General features: G+C 34.3%; 7 non-coding genes across 7 annotated transcripts; all 7 read left to right on the top strand.

Annotated features, from left to right (window-relative positions):
• The first annotated feature begins 2,760 nt into the window (after nt 1-2,760).
• TRNAR-CCU (transfer RNA arginine (anticodon CCU)) lies at nt 2,761-2,833 on the top strand. Its single transcript has one exon. It is a non-coding gene; the product is annotated as a tRNA-Arg (tRNA).
• A 1,814-nt stretch (nt 2,834-4,647) lies between these two features.
• TRNAR-CCU (transfer RNA arginine (anticodon CCU)) lies at nt 4,648-4,720 on the top strand. Its single transcript has one exon. It is a non-coding gene; the product is annotated as a tRNA-Arg (tRNA).
• Nucleotides 4,721-5,620: 900 nt separating this feature from the next.
• Nucleotides 5,621-5,693, top strand: TRNAR-CCU (transfer RNA arginine (anticodon CCU)). Its single transcript has one exon. It is a non-coding gene; the product is annotated as a tRNA-Arg (tRNA).
• Nucleotides 5,694-6,620: 927 nt separating this feature from the next.
• TRNAR-CCU (transfer RNA arginine (anticodon CCU)) lies at nt 6,621-6,693 on the top strand. The gene has a single exon. It is a non-coding gene; the product is annotated as a tRNA-Arg (tRNA).
• A 907-nt stretch (nt 6,694-7,600) lies between these two features.
• On the top strand, nt 7,601-7,673 carry TRNAR-UCU (transfer RNA arginine (anticodon UCU)). The gene has a single exon. It is a non-coding gene; the product is annotated as a tRNA-Arg (tRNA).
• Nucleotides 7,674-13,330: 5,657 nt separating this feature from the next.
• TRNAR-CCU (transfer RNA arginine (anticodon CCU)) lies at nt 13,331-13,403 on the top strand. The gene has a single exon. It is a non-coding gene; the product is annotated as a tRNA-Arg (tRNA).
• Nucleotides 13,404-16,242: 2,839 nt separating this feature from the next.
• TRNAR-CCU (transfer RNA arginine (anticodon CCU)) lies at nt 16,243-16,315 on the top strand. Its single transcript has one exon. It is a non-coding gene; the product is annotated as a tRNA-Arg (tRNA).
• Nucleotides 16,316-17,098: the final 783 nt, after the last annotated feature.

The raw sequence follows: 17,098 nt of genomic DNA, 5'->3' as shown, positions 1-17,098 counted from the left end.
GAAGCTAAAAATGACATTTATTATAACATTGTTGTGGTTTTTTTTTTTACTTTTCTATCACTGTGGAAAGCTTATTCAAGTGCCATCTGGCATGCATGATCCTTTGTTGCTCATCATTCATCACCAAAAATGATTTTCTTTTTAAATTCTTATGACTGTACTGATTGTATTGAATAAAATCCACATCTAGCATAACTGTTTTATGCTGCAAAGTGCTCCAGTGGTGCAATTAGTAAGAGCGTAGTACTTATAAGACAGTATATGTTGAGCAATATCAAGGTTGTGAATTCAACACTCACCTGAAGCAGTTTTGTTTACAGTTTTTTTCCTTTTTCTTATGTCATTAGTCATTGATTATAATCTTCTACCTTAATATTTAATATGATATTACAAAGGATGGAAGAAAGAAAGAAAGAAAGAAAGAAAGAAAGAAAGAAAGAAAGAAAGAAAGAAAGAAAGAAAGAAAGAAAAAACACAAACATGATTGTGAATTTAAGTTGTCAGCACACATCTGCTTTGGTTCAAATGCACTGCATATCTTCCTTCAGTCAGCCAACAAAACAATAATGGAAAATATTAACATACTGTAGGTAAAGCAGTTGCATCAAATTGATTTTTTGCAATAGAGCATGATAATCCATACTGGCAGCTCTGGATAGTACCAGCACATTTCATGCTGGACTTGGTAATGCAAAGAACACAGTAAACAGCTTCACTTTTTCTCAAAAATAAATAATTGACTATTAAAAACCTATCAGTCTTGAATAAGAAAGTCAGTAAGCCCCAGTGGCCTAATGGATAAGGAACTGGCCTGCTAAGCCATGGATTGTGGGTTCATGTCCCATCTGGGGTGGAACTCATTAAAGCAGCTGTGTTGTCATTAGAGTTGATATTTTATCCTTGCTTCAACTGTACAACAGTCTTGTAGTGTTTAGATTGCAAAAACATGACCACAGAAGCTAAAAATTACATTTATTATAACATTGTTGTGGTTTTTTTTTAACTTTTCTATCACTGTGGAAAGCTTATTCAAGTGCCATCTGGCATGCATGATCCTTTGTTGCTCATCATTCATCACCAAAAATGATTTTCTTTTTAAATTCTTATGACTGTACTGATTGTATTGAATAAAATCCACATCTAGCATAACTGTTTTATGCTGCAAAGTGCTCCAGTGGTGCAATTAGTAAGAGCTTGGTACTTATAAGACAGTATATGTTGAGCAATATCAAGGTTGTGAATTCAAGTCTCACCTGAAGCAGTTTTGTTTACAGTTTTTTTCCTTTTTCTTATGTCATTAGTCATTGATTATAATCTTCTACCTTAATATTTAATATGATATTACAAAGGATGGAAGAAAGAAAGAAAGAAAGAAAGAAAGAAAGAAAGAAAGAAAGAAAGAAAGAAAGAAAGAAAGAAAGAAAGAAAGAAAGAAAGAAAGAAAAAACACAAATATGATTGTGAATTTAAGTTGTCAGCACACATCTGCTTTGGTTCAAATGCACTGCATATCTTCCTTCAGTCAGCCAACAAAACAGCAATTGAAAAGATTAGCACACTGTTGGTAAAGCAGTTGCATCAAATAGAATTTTTGCAATATAGCATGATAATCCATACTGACAGCTCTGGATAGTACCAGCACATTTCTTGCTGGACTTGGTAATGCAAAGGACACAGTAAACAGCTTCACTTTTTCTCAAAAATAAATAATTGACTATTAAAAACCTATCAGTCTTGAGTGAGAAAGTCAGTAACCCCCAGTGGCTTAATGGATAAGGCACTGGCATGCTAAGCCAGGGATTGTGGGTTCAAGTCCCATCTGGGGTAGAACTCATTAAAGCAGCTGTGTTGTCATTAGAGTTGATATTTTATCCTTGCTTCAACTGTACAACAGTCTTGTAGTGTTTAGATTGCAAAAACATGACCACAGAAGCTAAAAATGACATTTATTATAACATTGTTGAGGTTTTTTTTTTACTTTTCTATCACTGTGGAAAGCTTATTCAAGTGCCATCTGGCATGCATGATCCTTTGTTGCTCATCATTCATCACCAAAAATGATTTTCTTTTTAAATTCTTATGACTGTACTGATTGTATTGAATAAAATCCACATCTAGCATAACTGTTTTATGCTGCAAAGTGCTCCGTGCAAATGGTCAGAGCGTGGTACTTATAAGACAGTATCTGTTGAGCAATATCAAGGTTGTGAATTCAAGCCTCACCTGGAGCAGTTTTGTTTACAGTTTTTTTCCTTTTTCTTATGTCATTAGTCATTGATTATAATCTTCTACCTTAATATTTAATATGATATTACAAAGGATGGAAGAAAGAAAGAAAGAAAGAAAGAAAAAAAGAAAGAAAGAAAGAAAGAAAGAAAGAAAGAAAGAAAGAAAGAAAGAAAGAAAGAAAGAAAGAAAGAAAGAAAGAAAGAAAGAAAGAAAGAAAGAAAAAACACAATTATGATTGTGAATTTAAGTTGTCAGCACACATCTGCTTTGGTTCAAATGCACTGCATATCTTCCTTCAGTCAGCCAACAAAACAGCAATTGAAAAGATTAACACACTGTTGGTAAAGCAGTTGCATCAAATAGATTTTTTGCAATATAGCATGATAATCCATACTGACAGATCTGGATAGTACCAGCACATTTCTTGCTGGACTTGGTAATGCAAAGAACACAGTAAACAGCTTCACTTTTTCTCAAAAATAAATAATTGACTATTAAAAACCTATCAGTCTTGAATGAAAGAGTCAGTAAGCCCCAGTAGCCTAATGGATAAGGCACTGGCCTCCTAAGCCAGGGATTGTGGGTTCAAGACCCATCTGGGGTGGAACTAATTAAAGCAGCTGTGTTGTCATTAGAGTTGGTATTTTATCCTTGCTTCAACTGTACAACAGTCTTGTAGTGTTTAGATTGCAAAAACATGACCACAGAAGCTAAAAATGATATTTATTATAACATTGTTGTGTTTTTTTTTGTTTACTTTTCTATCACTGTGGAAAGCTTATTCAAGTGCCATCTGGCATGCATGGTCCTTTGTTGCACATAATTCATCACCAAAAATGATTTTCTTTTTAAATTCTTATGACTGTACTGATTGTATTGAATAAAATCCACATCTAGCATAACTGTTTTATGCTGCAAAGTGCTCCAGTGGTGCAATTGGTCAGAGCGTGGTACTTATAAGACAGTATCTGTTGAGCAATATCAAGGTTGTGAATTCAAGCCTCACCTGGAGCAGTTTTGTTTACAGTTTTTTTCCTTTTTCTTATGTCATTAGTCATTAATTATAATCTTCTGCCTTAATATTTAATATGATATTACAAAGGATGGAAGAAAGAAAGAAAGAAAGAAAGAAAGAAAAAGAAAAAGAAAAAACACAAACATGATTGTGAATTTAAGTTGTCAGCACACATCTGCTTTGGTTCAAATGCACTGCATATCTTCCTTCAGTCAGCCAACAAAATAATAATGGAAAAGATTAACATACTGTAGGTAAAGCAGTTGCATCAAATTGATTTTTTGCAATAGAGCATGATAATCCATACTGGCAGCTCTGGATAGTACCAGCACATTTCATGCTGGACTTGGTAATGCAAAGAACACAGTAAACAGCTTCACTTTTTCTAAAAAATAAATAATTGACTATTAAAAACCTATCAGTCTTGAATGAAAAAGTCAGTAAGCCCCAGTAGCCTAATGGATAAGGCACTGGCCTCTTAAGCCAGGGATTGTGGGTTCAAGTCCCATCTGGGCTGGAACTAATTAAAGCAGCTGTGTTGTCTTTAGAGTTGGTATTTTATCCTTGCTTCAACAGTACAACAGTCTTGTAGTGTTTAGATTGCAAAAACATGACCACAGAAGCTAAAAATGATATTTATTATAACATTGTTGTGTTTTTTTTTGTTTACTTTTCTATCACTGTGGAAAGCTTATTCAAGTGCCATCTGGCATGCATGGTCCTTTGTTGCACATAATTCATCACCAAAAATGATTTTCTTTTTAAATTCTTATGACTGTACTGATTGTATTGAATAAAATCCACATCTAGCATAACTGTTTTATGCTGCAAAGTACTCCAGTGGTGCAATTAGTCAGAGCGTGGTACTTATAAGACAGTATATGTTGAGCAATATCAAGGTTGTGAATTCAAGTCTCACTTGAAGCAGTTTTGTTTACAGTTTTTTTCCTTTTTCTTATGTCATTAGTCATTGATTATAATCTTCTACCTTAATATTTAATATGATATTACAAAGGATGGAAGAAAGAAAGAAAGAAAGAAAGAAAGAAAGAAAGAAAGAAAGAAAGAAAGAAAGAAAGAAAGAAAGAAAGAAAAAACACAAATATGATTGTGAATTTAAGTTGTCAGCACACATCTGCTATGGTTCAAATGCACTGCATATCTTCCTTCAGTCAGCCAACAAAACAGCAATTGAAAAGATTAACACACTGTTGGTAAAGCAGTTGCATCAAATAGAATTTTTGCAATATAGCATGATAATCCATACTGACAGCTCTGGATAGTACCAGCACATTTCTTGCTGGACTTGGTAATGCAAAGGACACAGTAAACAGCTTCACTTTTTCTCAAAAATAATAATTGACTATTAAAAACCTATCAGTCTTGAATGAGAAAGTCAGAAAGCCCCAGTGGCCTAATGGATAAGGCACTGGCCTCCTAAGCCAGGGAATATTGGTTCAAGTCCCATCTGGGGTGGAACTCATTAAAGCAGCTGTGTCGTCACTAGAGTTGATATTTTATCCTTGCTTCAACTGTACAACAGTCTTGTAGTGTTTATATTGCAAAAACATGACCACAGAAGATAAAAATGACATTTATTATAACATTGTTGTGGATTTTTTTTTTACTTTTCTATCACTGTGGAAAGCTTATTCAAGTGCCATCTGGCATGCATGATCCTTTGTTGCTCATCATTCATCACCAAAAATGATTTTCTTTTTAAATTCGTATGACTGTACTGATTGTATTGAATAAAATCCACATCTAGCATAACTGTTTTATGCTGCAAAGTGCTCCAGTGGTGCAATTGGTCAGAGCGTGGTACTTATAAGACAGTATCTGTTGAGCAATATCAAGGTTGTGAATTCAAGCCTCACCTGGAGCAGTTTTGTTTACAGTTTTTTTCCTTTTTCTTGTCATTAGTCATTGATTATAATCTTCTACCTTAATATTTAATATGATATTACAAAGGATGGAAGAAAGAAAGAAAGAAAGAAAGAAAGAAAGAAAGAAAGAAAGAAAGAAAGAAAGAAAGAAAGAAAGAAAGAAAGAAAGAAAGAAAAAACAAACACAAACATGATTGTGAATTTAAGTTGTCAGCACACATCTGCTTTGGTTCAAATGCACTGCATATCTTCCTTCAGTCAGCCAACAAAACAACAATGGAAAAGATTAACATACTGTAGGTAAAGCTGTTACATCAAATTGATTTTTTGCAATAGAGCATGATAATCCATACTGGCAGCTCTGGATAGTACCAGCATATTTCATGCTGGACTTGGTAATGCAAAGAACACAGTAAACAGCTTCACTTTTTCTCAAAAATAAATAATTGACTATTAAAAACCTATCAGTCTTTAAGTAGAAAGTCAGTAAGCCCCAGTAGCCTAATGGATAAGGCACTGGCCTCCTAAGCCAGGGATTGTGGGTTCAAGTCCCATCTGGGGTAGAACTAATTAAAGCAGCTGTGTTGTCATTAGAGTTGGTATTTTATCCTTGCTTCAACTGTACAACAGTCTTGTAGTGTTTAGATTGCAAAAACAAGACCACAGAAGCTAAAAATGACATTTATTATAACATTGTTGTGTTTTTTTTGTTTACTTTTCTATCACTGTGGAAAGCTTATTCAAGTGCCATCTGGCATGCATGATCCTTTGTTGCACATCATTCATCACCAAAAATGATTTTCTTTTTAAATTCTTATGACTGTACTGATTGTATTGAATAAAATCCACATCTAGCATAACTGTTTTATGCTGCAAAGTGCTCCAGTGGTGCAATTAGTCAGAGCGTGGTACTTATAAGACAGTATATGTTGAGCAATATCAAGGTTGTGAATTCAAGTCTCACCTGAAGCAGTTTTGTTTACAGTTTTTTTCCTTTTTCTTATGTCATTAGTCATTGATTATAATCTTCTACCTTAATATTTAATATGATATTACAAAGGATGGAAGAAAGAAAGAAAGAAAGAAAGAAAGAAAGAGAAGAAAGAAAGAAAGAAAGAAAGAAAGAAAGAAAGAAAGAAAGAAAGAAAGAAAGAAAGAAAGAAAGAAAGAAAGAAAGAAAAAACACAATTATGATTGTGAATTTAAATTGTCAGCACACATCTGCTTTGGTTCAAATGCACTGCATATCTTCCTTCAGTCAGCCAACAAAACAGCAATTGAAAAGATTAACACACTGTTGGTAAAGCAGTTGCATCAAATAGATTTTTTGCAATATAGCATGATAATCCATACTGACAGCTCTGGATAGTACCAGCACATTTCTTGCTGGACTTGGTAATGCAAAGAACACAGTAAACAGCTTCACTTTTTCTCAAAAATAAATAATTGACTATTAAAAACCTATCAGTCTTGAATGAGAAAGTCAGTAAGCCCCAGTAGCCTAATGGATAAGGCACTGGCCTCCTAAGCTGGGGATTGTGGGTTCAAGTCCCATCTGGGGTGGAACTCATTAAAGCAGCTGTGTTGTCATTAGAGTTGATATTTTATCCTTGCTTCAACTGTACAACAGTCTTGTAGTGTTTAGATTGCAAAAACATGACCACAGAAGCTAAAAATGACATTTATTATAACATTGTTGTGGGTTTTTTGTTTACTTTTCTATCACTGTGGAAAGCTTATTCAAGTGCCATCTGGCATGCATGATCCTTTGTTGCTCATCATTCATCACCAAAAATGATTTTCTTTTTAAATTCTTATGACTGTACTGATTGTATTGAATAAAATCCACATCTAGCATAACTGTTTTATGCTGCAAAGTGCTCCAGTGGTGCAATTGGACAGCGTGTGTTACTTGTAAGACAGTATCTGTTGAGCAATGTCAAGGTTGTGAATTCAAGTCTCACCTGAAGCAGTTTTGTTTACAGTTTTTTTCCTTTTTCTTATGTCATTTGTCATTGATTATAATCTTCTACCTTAATATTTAATATGATATTACAAAGGATGGAAGAAAGAAAGAAAGAAAGAAAGAAAGAAAGAAAGAAAGAAAGAAAAGAAAGAAAGAAAGAAAGAAAGAAAGAAAGAAAGAAAGAAAGAAAGAAAAAACACAAATATGATTGTGAATTTAAGTTGTCAGCACACATCTGCTTTTGTTCAGATGCACTACATATCTTCCTTCAGTCAGCCAACAAAACAGCAATTGAAAAGATTAACACACTGTAGGTAAAGCAGTTGCATCAAATAGATTTTTTGCAATATAGCATTATAATCCATACTGACAGCTCTGGATAGTACCAGCACATTTCTTGCTGGACTTGGTAATGCAAAGAACACAGTAAACAGCTTCACTTTTTCTCAAAAATAAATAATTGACTATTAAAAACCTATCAGTCTAGAATGAGAAAGTCAGTGAGCCCCAGTGGCCTAATGGATAAGGCACTGGCCTTCTAAGCAAGGGATTGTGGGTTCAAGTCCCATCTGGGGTGGAACTCATTAAAGCAGCTGTGTCGTCACTAGAGTTGATATTTTATCCTTGCTTCAACTGTACAACAGTCTTGTAGTGTTTAGATTGCAAAAACATAACCACAGAAGCTAAAAATGATATTTATTATAACATTGTTGTGGATTTTTTTTTTACTTTTCTATCACTGTGGAAAGCTTATTCAAGTGCCATCTGGCATGCATGATCCTTTGTTGCTCATCATTCATCACCAAAAATGATTAAATTTTTAAATTCTTATCACTGTACTGATTGTATTGAATAAAATCCACATCTAGCATAACTGTTTTATGCTGCAAAGTGCTCCAGTGGTGCAATTGGTCAGAGCGTGGTACTTATAAGACAGTATCTGTTGAGCAATATCAAGGTTGTGAATTCAAGCCTCACCTGAAGCAGTTTAGTTTACAGTTTTTTTCCTTTTTCTTATGTCATTAGTCATTGATTATAATCTTCTACCTTAATATTTAATATGATATTACAAAGGATGGAAGAAAGAAAGAAAGAAAGAAAGAAAGAAAGAAAGAAAGAAAGAAAGAAAGAAAGAAAGAAAAAACACAAACATGATTGTGAATTTAAGTTGTCAGCACACATCTGCTTTGGTTCAAATGCACTGCATATCTTCCTTCAGTCAGCCAACAAAACAACAATGGAAAAGATTAACATACTGTAGGTAAAGCAGTTGCATCAAATTGATTTTTTGCAATAGAGCATGATAATCCATACTGGCAGCTCTGGATAGTACCAGCACATTTCATGCTGGACTTGGTAATGCAAAGAACACAGTAAACAGCTTCACTTTTTCTCAAAAATAAATAATTGACTATTAAAAACCTATCAGTTTTGAAGGAGAAAGTCAGTAAGCCCCAGTGGCCCTTTGGATAAGGCACTGGCCTCCTAAACCAGGGATTGTGGGTTCAAGTCCCATCTGGGGTGGAACTCATTAAAGCAGCTGTGTCGTCACTAGAGTTGATATTTTATCCTTGCTTCAACTGTACAACAGTCTTGTAGTGTTTAGATTGCAAAAACATGACCACAGAAGCTAAAAATGACATTTATTATAACATTGTTGTGGGTTTTTTGTTTACTTTTCTATCACTGTGGAAAGCTTATTCAAGTGCCATCTGGCATGCATGATCCTTTGTTGCTCATCATTCTTCACCAAAAATTATTTTTTTTTTAATTCTTATGACTGTACTGATTGTATTGAATAAAATCCACATCTAGCATAACTGTTTTATGCTGCAAAGTGCTCCAGTGGTGCAATTGGACAGCGCGTGGTACTTATAAGACAGTATCTGTTGAGCAATGTCAAGGTTGTGAATTCAAGTCTCACCTGAAGCAGTTTTGTTTACAGTTTTTTTCCTTTTTCTTATGTCATTAGTCATTGATTATAATCTTCTACCTTAATATTTAATATGATATTACAAAGGATTTAAGAAAGAAAGAAAGAAAGAAAGAAAGAAAGAAAGAAAGAAAGAAAGAAAGAAAGAAAAAACACAAACATGATTGTGAATTTAAGTTGTCAGCACACATCTGCTTTGGTTCAAATGCACTGCATATCTTCCTTCAGTCAGCCAACAAAACAACAATGGAAAAGATTAACATACTGTAGGTAAAGCAGTTGCATCAATTTGATTTTTTGCAATAGAGCATGATAATCCATACTGGCAGCTCTGGATAGTACCAGCACATTTCATGCTGGACTTGGTAATGCAAAGAACACAGTAAACAGCTTCACTTTTTCTCAAAAATAAATAATTGACTATTAAAAACCTATCAGTTTTGAAGGAGAAAGTAAGTAAGCCCCAGTGGCCCTTTGGATAAGGCACTGGCCTCCTAAACCAGGGATTGTGGGTTCAAGTCCCATCTGGGGTGGAACTCATTAAAGCAGCTGTGTCGTCACTAGAGTTAATATTTTATCCTTGCTTCAACTGTACAACAGTCTTGTAGTGTTTAGATTGCAAAAACATGACCACAGAAGCTAAAAATGACATTTATTATAACATTGTTGTGGGTTTTTTGTTTACTTTTCTATCACTGTGGAAAGCATATTCAAGTGCCATCTGGCATGCATGATCCTTTGTTGCTCATCATTCATCACCAAAAAATGATTTTCTTTTTAAATTCTTATGACTGTACTGATTGTATTGAATAAAATCCACATCTAGCATAACTGTTTTATGCTGCAAAGTGCTCCAGTGGTGCAATTGGACAGCGTGTGTTACTTATAAGACAGTATCTGTTGAGCAATGTCAAGGTTGTGAATTCAAGTCTCACCTGAAGCAGTTTTGTTTACAGTTTTTTTCCTTTTTCTTATGTCATTAGTCATTGATTATAATCTTCTACCTTAATATTTAATATATTACAAAGGATGGAAGAAAGAAAGAAAGAAAGAAAGAAAGAAAGAAAGAAAGAAAGAAAGAAAGAAAGAAAGAAAAAACACAATTATGATTGTGAATTTAAGTTGTCAGCACACATCTGCTTTGGTTCAAATGCACTGCATATCTTCCTTCAGTCAGCCAACAAAACAATAATGGAAAAGATTAACATACTGTAGGTAAAGCTGTTGCATCAAATTGATTTTTGCAATAAAGCATGATAATCCATACTGGCAGCTCTGGATAGTACCAGCACATTTCATGCTGGACTTGGTAATGCAAAGAACACAGTAAACAGCTTCACTTTTTCTCAAAAATAAATAATTGACTATTAAAAACCTATCAGTCTTGATTAAGAAAGTCAGTAAGCACCAGTGGCCTAATGGATAAGTCACAGGCCTCCTAAAACAGGGATTGTGGGTTCAAGTCCTATCTGGGGTGGAACTCATTAAAGCAGCTGTGTTGTCATTAGAGTTGATATTTTATCCTTGCTTCAACTGTACAACAGTCTTGTAGTGTTTAGATTGCAAAAACATGACCACAGAAGCTAAAAATGACATTTATTATAACATTGTTGTGGTTTTTTTTTAACTTTTCTATCACTGTGGAAAGCTTATTCAAGTGCCATCTGGCATGCATGATCCTTTGTTGCTCATCATTCTTCACCAAAAATGATTTTTTTTTTAATTCTTATGACTGTACTGATTGTATTGAATAAAATCCACATCTAGCATAACTGTTTTATGCTGCAAAGTGCTCCAGTGGTGCAATTGGACAGCGCGTGGTACTTATAAGACAGTATCTGTTGAGCAATGTCAAGGTTGTGAATTCAAGTCTCACCTGAAGCAGTTTTGTTTACAGTTTTTTTCCTTTTTCTTATGTCATTAGTCATTGATTATAATCTTCTACCTTAATATTTAATATGATATTACAAAGGATTTAAGAAAGAAAGAAAGAAAGAAAGAAAGAAAGAAAGAAAGAAAGAAAGAAAGAAAGAAAGAAAGAAAGAAAGAAAAAACACAAACATGATTGTGAATTTAAGTTGTCAGCACACATCTGCTTTGGTTCAAATGCACTGCATATCTTCCTTCAGTCAGCCAACAAAACAACAATGGAAAAGATTAACATACTGTAGGTAAAGCAGTTGCATCAATTTGATTTTTTGCAATAGAGCATGATAATCCATACTGGCAGCTCTGGATAGTACCAGCACATTTCATGCTGGACTTGGTAATGCAAAGAACACAGTAAACAGCTTCACTTTTTCTCAAAAATAAATAATTGACTATTAAAAACCTATCAGTTTTGAAGGAGAAAGTAAGTAAGCCCCAGTGGCCCTTTGGATAAGGCACTGGCCTCCTAAACCAGGGATTGTGGGTTCAAGTCCCATCTGGGGTGGAACTCATTAAAGCAGCTGTGTCGTCACTAGAGTTGATATTTTATCCTTGCTTCAACTGTACAACAGTCTTGTAGTGTTTAGATTGCAAAAACATGACCACAGAAGCTAAAAATGACATTTATTATAACATTGTTGTGGGTTTTTTGTTTACTTTTCTATCACTGTGGAAAGCTTATTCAAGTGCCATCTGGCATGCATGATCCTTTGTTGCTCATCATTCATCACCAAAAAATGATTTTCTTTTTAAATTCTTATGACTGTACTGATTGTATTGAATAAAATCCACATCTAGCATAACTGTTTTATGCTGCAAAGTGCTCCAGTGGTGCAATTGGACAGCGTGTGTTACTTATAAGACAGTATCTGTTGAGCAATGTCAAGGTTGTGAATTCAAGTCTCACCTGAAGCAGTTTTGTTTACAGTTTTTTTCCTTTTTCTTATGTCATTAGTCATTGATTATAATCTTCTACCTTAATATTTAATATATTACAAAGGATGGAAGAAAGAAAGAAAGAAAGAAAGAAAGAAAGTAAGAAAGAAAGAAAGAAAGAAAGAAAGAAAGAAAGAAAGAAAGAAAGAAAAAACACAATTATGATTGTGAATTTAAGTTGTCAGCACACATCTGCTTTGGTTCAAATGCACTGCATATCTTCCTTCAGTCAGCCAACAAAACAATAATGGAAAAGATTAACATACTGTAGGTAAAGCTGTTGCATCAAATTGATTTTTTGCAATAGAGCATGATAATCCATACTGGCAGCTCTGGATAGTACCAGCACATTTCATGCTGGACTTGGTAATGCAAAGAACACAGTAAACAGCTTCACTTTTTCTCAAAAATAAATAATTGACTATTAAAAACCTATCAGTCTTGACTAAGAAAGTCAGTAAGCACCAGTGGCCTAATGGATAAGTCACTGGCCTCCTAAAACAGGGATTGTGGGTTCAAGTCCTATCTGGGGTGGAACTCATTAAAGCAGCTGTGTCGTCATTAGAGTTGATATTTTATCCTTGCTTCAACTGTACAACAGTCTTGTAGTGTTTAGATTGCAAAAACATTACCACAGAAGCTAAAAATGACATTTATTATAACATTGTGTGGTTTTTTTTTTTTACTTTTCTATCACTGTGGAAAGCTTATTCAAGTGCCATCTGGCATGCACGATCCTTTGTTGCTCATCATTCATCACCAAAAATGATTTTCTTTTTAAATTCTAATGACTGTACTGATTGTATTGAATAAAATCCACATCTAGCATAACTGTTTTATGCTGCAAAGTGCTCCAGTGGTGCAATTGGTCAGAGCGTGGTACTTATAAGACAGTATCTGTTGAGCAATATCAAGGTTGTGAATTCAAGCCTCACCTGGAGCAGTTTTGTTTACAGTTTTTTTCCTTTTTCTTATGTTATTAGTCATTGATTATAATCTTCTACCTTAATATTTAATATGATATTACAAAGGATGGAAGAAAGAAAGAAAGAAAGAAAGAAAGAAAGAAAGAAAGAAAGAAAGAAAGAAAGAAAGAAAGAAAGAAAGAAAGAAAGAAAGAAAGAAAAAACACAAACATGATTGTGAATTTAAGTTGTCAGCACACATCTGCTTTGGTTCAAATGCACTGCATATCTTCCTTCAGTCAGCCAACAAAACAACAATGGAAAAGATTAACATACTGTAGGTAAAGCAGTTGCATCAAATTGATTTTTTGCAATAGAGCATGATAATCCATACTGGCAGCTCTGGATAGTACCAGCACATTTCATGCTGGACTTGGTAATGCAAAGAACACAGTAAACAGCTTCACTTTTTCTCAAAAATAAATAATTGACTATTAAAAACCTATCAGTCTTGAAGGAGAAAATCAGTAAGCCCCAGTGGACTAATGGATAAGGCACTGGCCTCCTAAGCCAGGGATTGTGGGTTCAAGTCCCATCTGGGGTGGAACTCATTAAAGCAGCTGTGTCGTCACTAGAGTTGATATTTTATCCTTGCTTCAACTGTACAACAGTCTTGTAGTGTTTAGATTGCAAAAACATGACCACAGAAGCTAAAAAATGACATTTATTATAACATTGTTGTGGTTTTTTTTTAACTTTTCTATCACTGTGGAAAGCTTATTCAAGTGCCATCTGGCATGCATGATCCTTTGTTGCTCATCATTCATCACCAAAAATGATTTTATTTTTAAATTCTTATGACTGTACTGATTGTATTGAATAAAATCCACATCTAGCATAACTGTTTTATGGTGCAAAGTGCTCCAGTGGTGCAATTGGTCAGAGCGTGGTACTTATAAGACAGTATATGTTGAGCAATATCAAGGTTGTGAATTCAAGTCTCACCTGAAGCAGTTTTGTTTACAGTTTTTTTCCTTTTTCTTATGTCATTAGTCATTGATTATAATCTTCTACCTTAATATTTAATATGATATTACAAAGGATGGAAGAAAGAAAGAAAGAAAGAAAGAAAGAAAGAAAGAAAGAAAGAAAGAAAGAAAGAAAGAAAGAAAGAAAGAAAGAAAGAAAGAAAAAACACAAACATGATTGTGAATTTAAGTTGTCAGCACACATCTGCTTTGGTTCAAATGCACTGCATATCTTCCTTGAGTCAGCCAACAAAACAGCAATTGAAAAGATTAACACACTGTTGGTAAAGCAGTTGCATCAAATAGATTTTTTGCAATATAGCATGATAATCCATACTGACAGCTCTGGATAGTACCAGCACATTTCTTGCTGGACTTGGTAATGCAAAGAACACAGTAAACAGCTTCACTTTTTCTCAAAAATAAATAATTAACTATTAAAAACCTATCAGTCTTGAATGAGAAAGTCAGTAAGCACCAGTGGCCTAATGGATAAGGCACTGGCCTCCTAAAACAGGGATTGTGGGTTCAAGTCCTATCTGGGGTGGAACTAATTAAAGCAGCTGTGTCATCACTAGAGTTGATATTTTATCCTTGCTTCAACTGTACAACAGTCTTGTAGTGTTTAGATTGCAAAAACATGACCACAGAAGCTAAAAATGACATTTATTATAACATTGTTGTGTTTTTTTTTATACTTTTCTATCACTGTGGAAAGCTTATTCAAGTGCCATCTGGCATGCACGATCCTTTGTTGCTCATCATTCATCACCAAAAATGATTTTCTTTTTAAATTCTTATGACTGTACTGATTGTATTGAATAAAATCCACATCTAGCATAACTGTTTTATGCTGCAAAGTGCTCCAGTGGTGCAATTGGTCAGAGCGTGGTACTTATAAGACAGTATCTGTTGAGCAATATCAAGGTTGTGAATTCAAGCCTCACCTGGAGCAGTTTTGTTTACAGTTTTTTTCCTTTTTCTTATGTCATTAGTCATTGATTATAATCTTCTACCTTAATATTTAATATGATATTACAAAGGATGGAAGAAAGAAAGAAAGAAAGAAAGAAAGAAAGAAAGAAAGAAAGAAAGAAAGAAAGAAAGAAAGAAAGAAAGAAAGAAAGAAAAAACACAAACATGATTGTGAATTTAAGTTGTCAGCACACATCTGCTTTGGTTCAAATGCACTGCATATCTTCCTTCAGTCAGCCAACAAAACAACAATGGAAAAGATTAACATACTGTAGGTAAAGCAGTTGCATCAAATTGATTTTTTGCAATAGAGCATGATAATCCATACTGGCAGCTCTGGATAGTACCAGCACATTTCATGCTGGACTTGGTAATGCAAAGAACACAGTAAACAGCTTCACTTTTTCTCAAAAATAAATAATTGACTATTAAAAACCTATCAGTTTTGAAGGAGAAAGTAAGTAAGCCCCAGTGGCCCTTTGGATAAGGCACTGGCCTCCTAAACCAGGGATTGTGGGTTCATGTCCCATTTGGGGTGGAACTCATTAAAGCAGCTGTGTCGTCACTAGAGTTAATATTTTATCCTTGCTTCAACTGTACAACAGTCTTGTAGTGTTTAGATTGCAAAAACATGACCACAGAAGCTAAAAATGACATTTATTATAACATTGTTGTGGGTTTTTTGTTTACTTTTCTATCACTGTGGAAAGCTTATTCAAGTGCCATCTGGCATGCATGATCCTTTGTTGCTCATCATTCATCACCAAAAATGATTTTCTTTTTAAATTCTTATGACTGTACTGATTGTATTGAATAAAATCCACATCTAGCATAACTGTTTTATGCTGCAAAGTGCTCCAGTGGTGCAATTGGACAGCGTGTGTTACTTATAAGACAGTATCTGTTGAGCAATGTCAAGGTTGTGAATTCAAGTCTCACCTGAAGCAGTTTTGTTTACAGTTTTTTTCCTTTTTCTTATGTCATTAGTCATTGATTATAATCTTCTACCTTAATATTTAATATGATATTACAAAGGATGGAAGAAAGAAAGAAAGAAAGAAAGAAAGAAAGAAAGAAAGAAAGAAAGAAAGAAAGAAAGAAAGAAAGAAAGAAAGAAAGAAAGAAAGAAAAAACACAAACATGATTGTGAATTTAAGTTGTCAGCACACATCTGCTTTGGTTCAAATGCACTGCATATCTTCCTTCAGTCAGCCAACAAAACAACAATGGAAAAGATTAACATACTGTAGGTAAAGCAGTTGCATCAAATTGATTTTTTGCAATAGAGCATGATAATCCATACTGGCAGCTCTGGATAGTACCAGCACATATCATGCTGGACTTGGTAATGCAAAGAACACAGTAAACAGCTTCACTTTTTCTCAAAAATAAATAATTGACTATTAAAAACCTATCAGTCTTGAATGAGAAAGTCAGTAAGCCCCAGTAGCCTAATGGATAAGGCACTGGCCTCCTAAGCCAGGGGTTGTGGGTTCAAGTCCCATGTGGGGTGGAACTAATTAAAGCTGCTGTGTTGTCATTAGAGTTGATATTTTATCCTTGCTTCAACTGTACAACAGTCTTGTAGTGTTTAGATTGCAAAAACATGACCACAGAAGCTAAAAATTACATTTATTATAACATTGTTGTGTTTTTTTTTTAACTTTTCTATCACTGTGGAAAGCTTATTCAAGTGCCATCTGGCATGCATGATCCTTTGTTGCTCATCATTCATCACCAAAAATGATTTTTTTTTTTAATTCTTATGACTGTACTGATTGTATTGAATAAAATCCACATCTAGCATAACTGTTTTATGCTGCAAAGAGCTCCAGTGGTGCAATTGGACAGCGCGTGGTACTTATAAGACAGTATCTGTTGAGCAATGTCAAGGTTGTGAATTCAAGTCTCACCTGAAGCAGTTTTGTTTACAGTTTTTTTCCTTTTTCTTATGTCATTAGTCATTGATTATAATCTTCTACCTTAATATTTAAAATGATATTACAAAGGAAGGAAGAAAGAAAGAAAGAAAGAAAGAAAGAAAGAAAGAAAGAAAGAAAGAAAGAAAAAAAGAAAGAAAGAAAAAACACAAACATGTTTGTGAATTTAAGTTGTCAGCACACATCTGCTTTGGTTCAAATGCACTGCATATCTTCCTTCAGTCAGCCAACAAAACAACAATGGAAAAGATTAACATACTGTAGGTAAAGCAGTTGCATCAAATTGATTTTTTGCAATAGAGCATGATAATCCATACTGGCAGCTCTGGATAGTACCAGCACATTTCATGCTGGAC

This window comes from Pseudophryne corroboree, unplaced genomic scaffold (genome assembly GCF_028390025.1).
Source record: "Pseudophryne corroboree isolate aPseCor3 unplaced genomic scaffold, aPseCor3.hap2 scaffold_129, whole genome shotgun sequence".
NCBI lineage: Eukaryota > Metazoa > Chordata > Amphibia > Anura > Myobatrachidae > Pseudophryne > Pseudophryne corroboree.
This window is presented reverse-complemented; position numbering and strand designations above follow the sequence as displayed.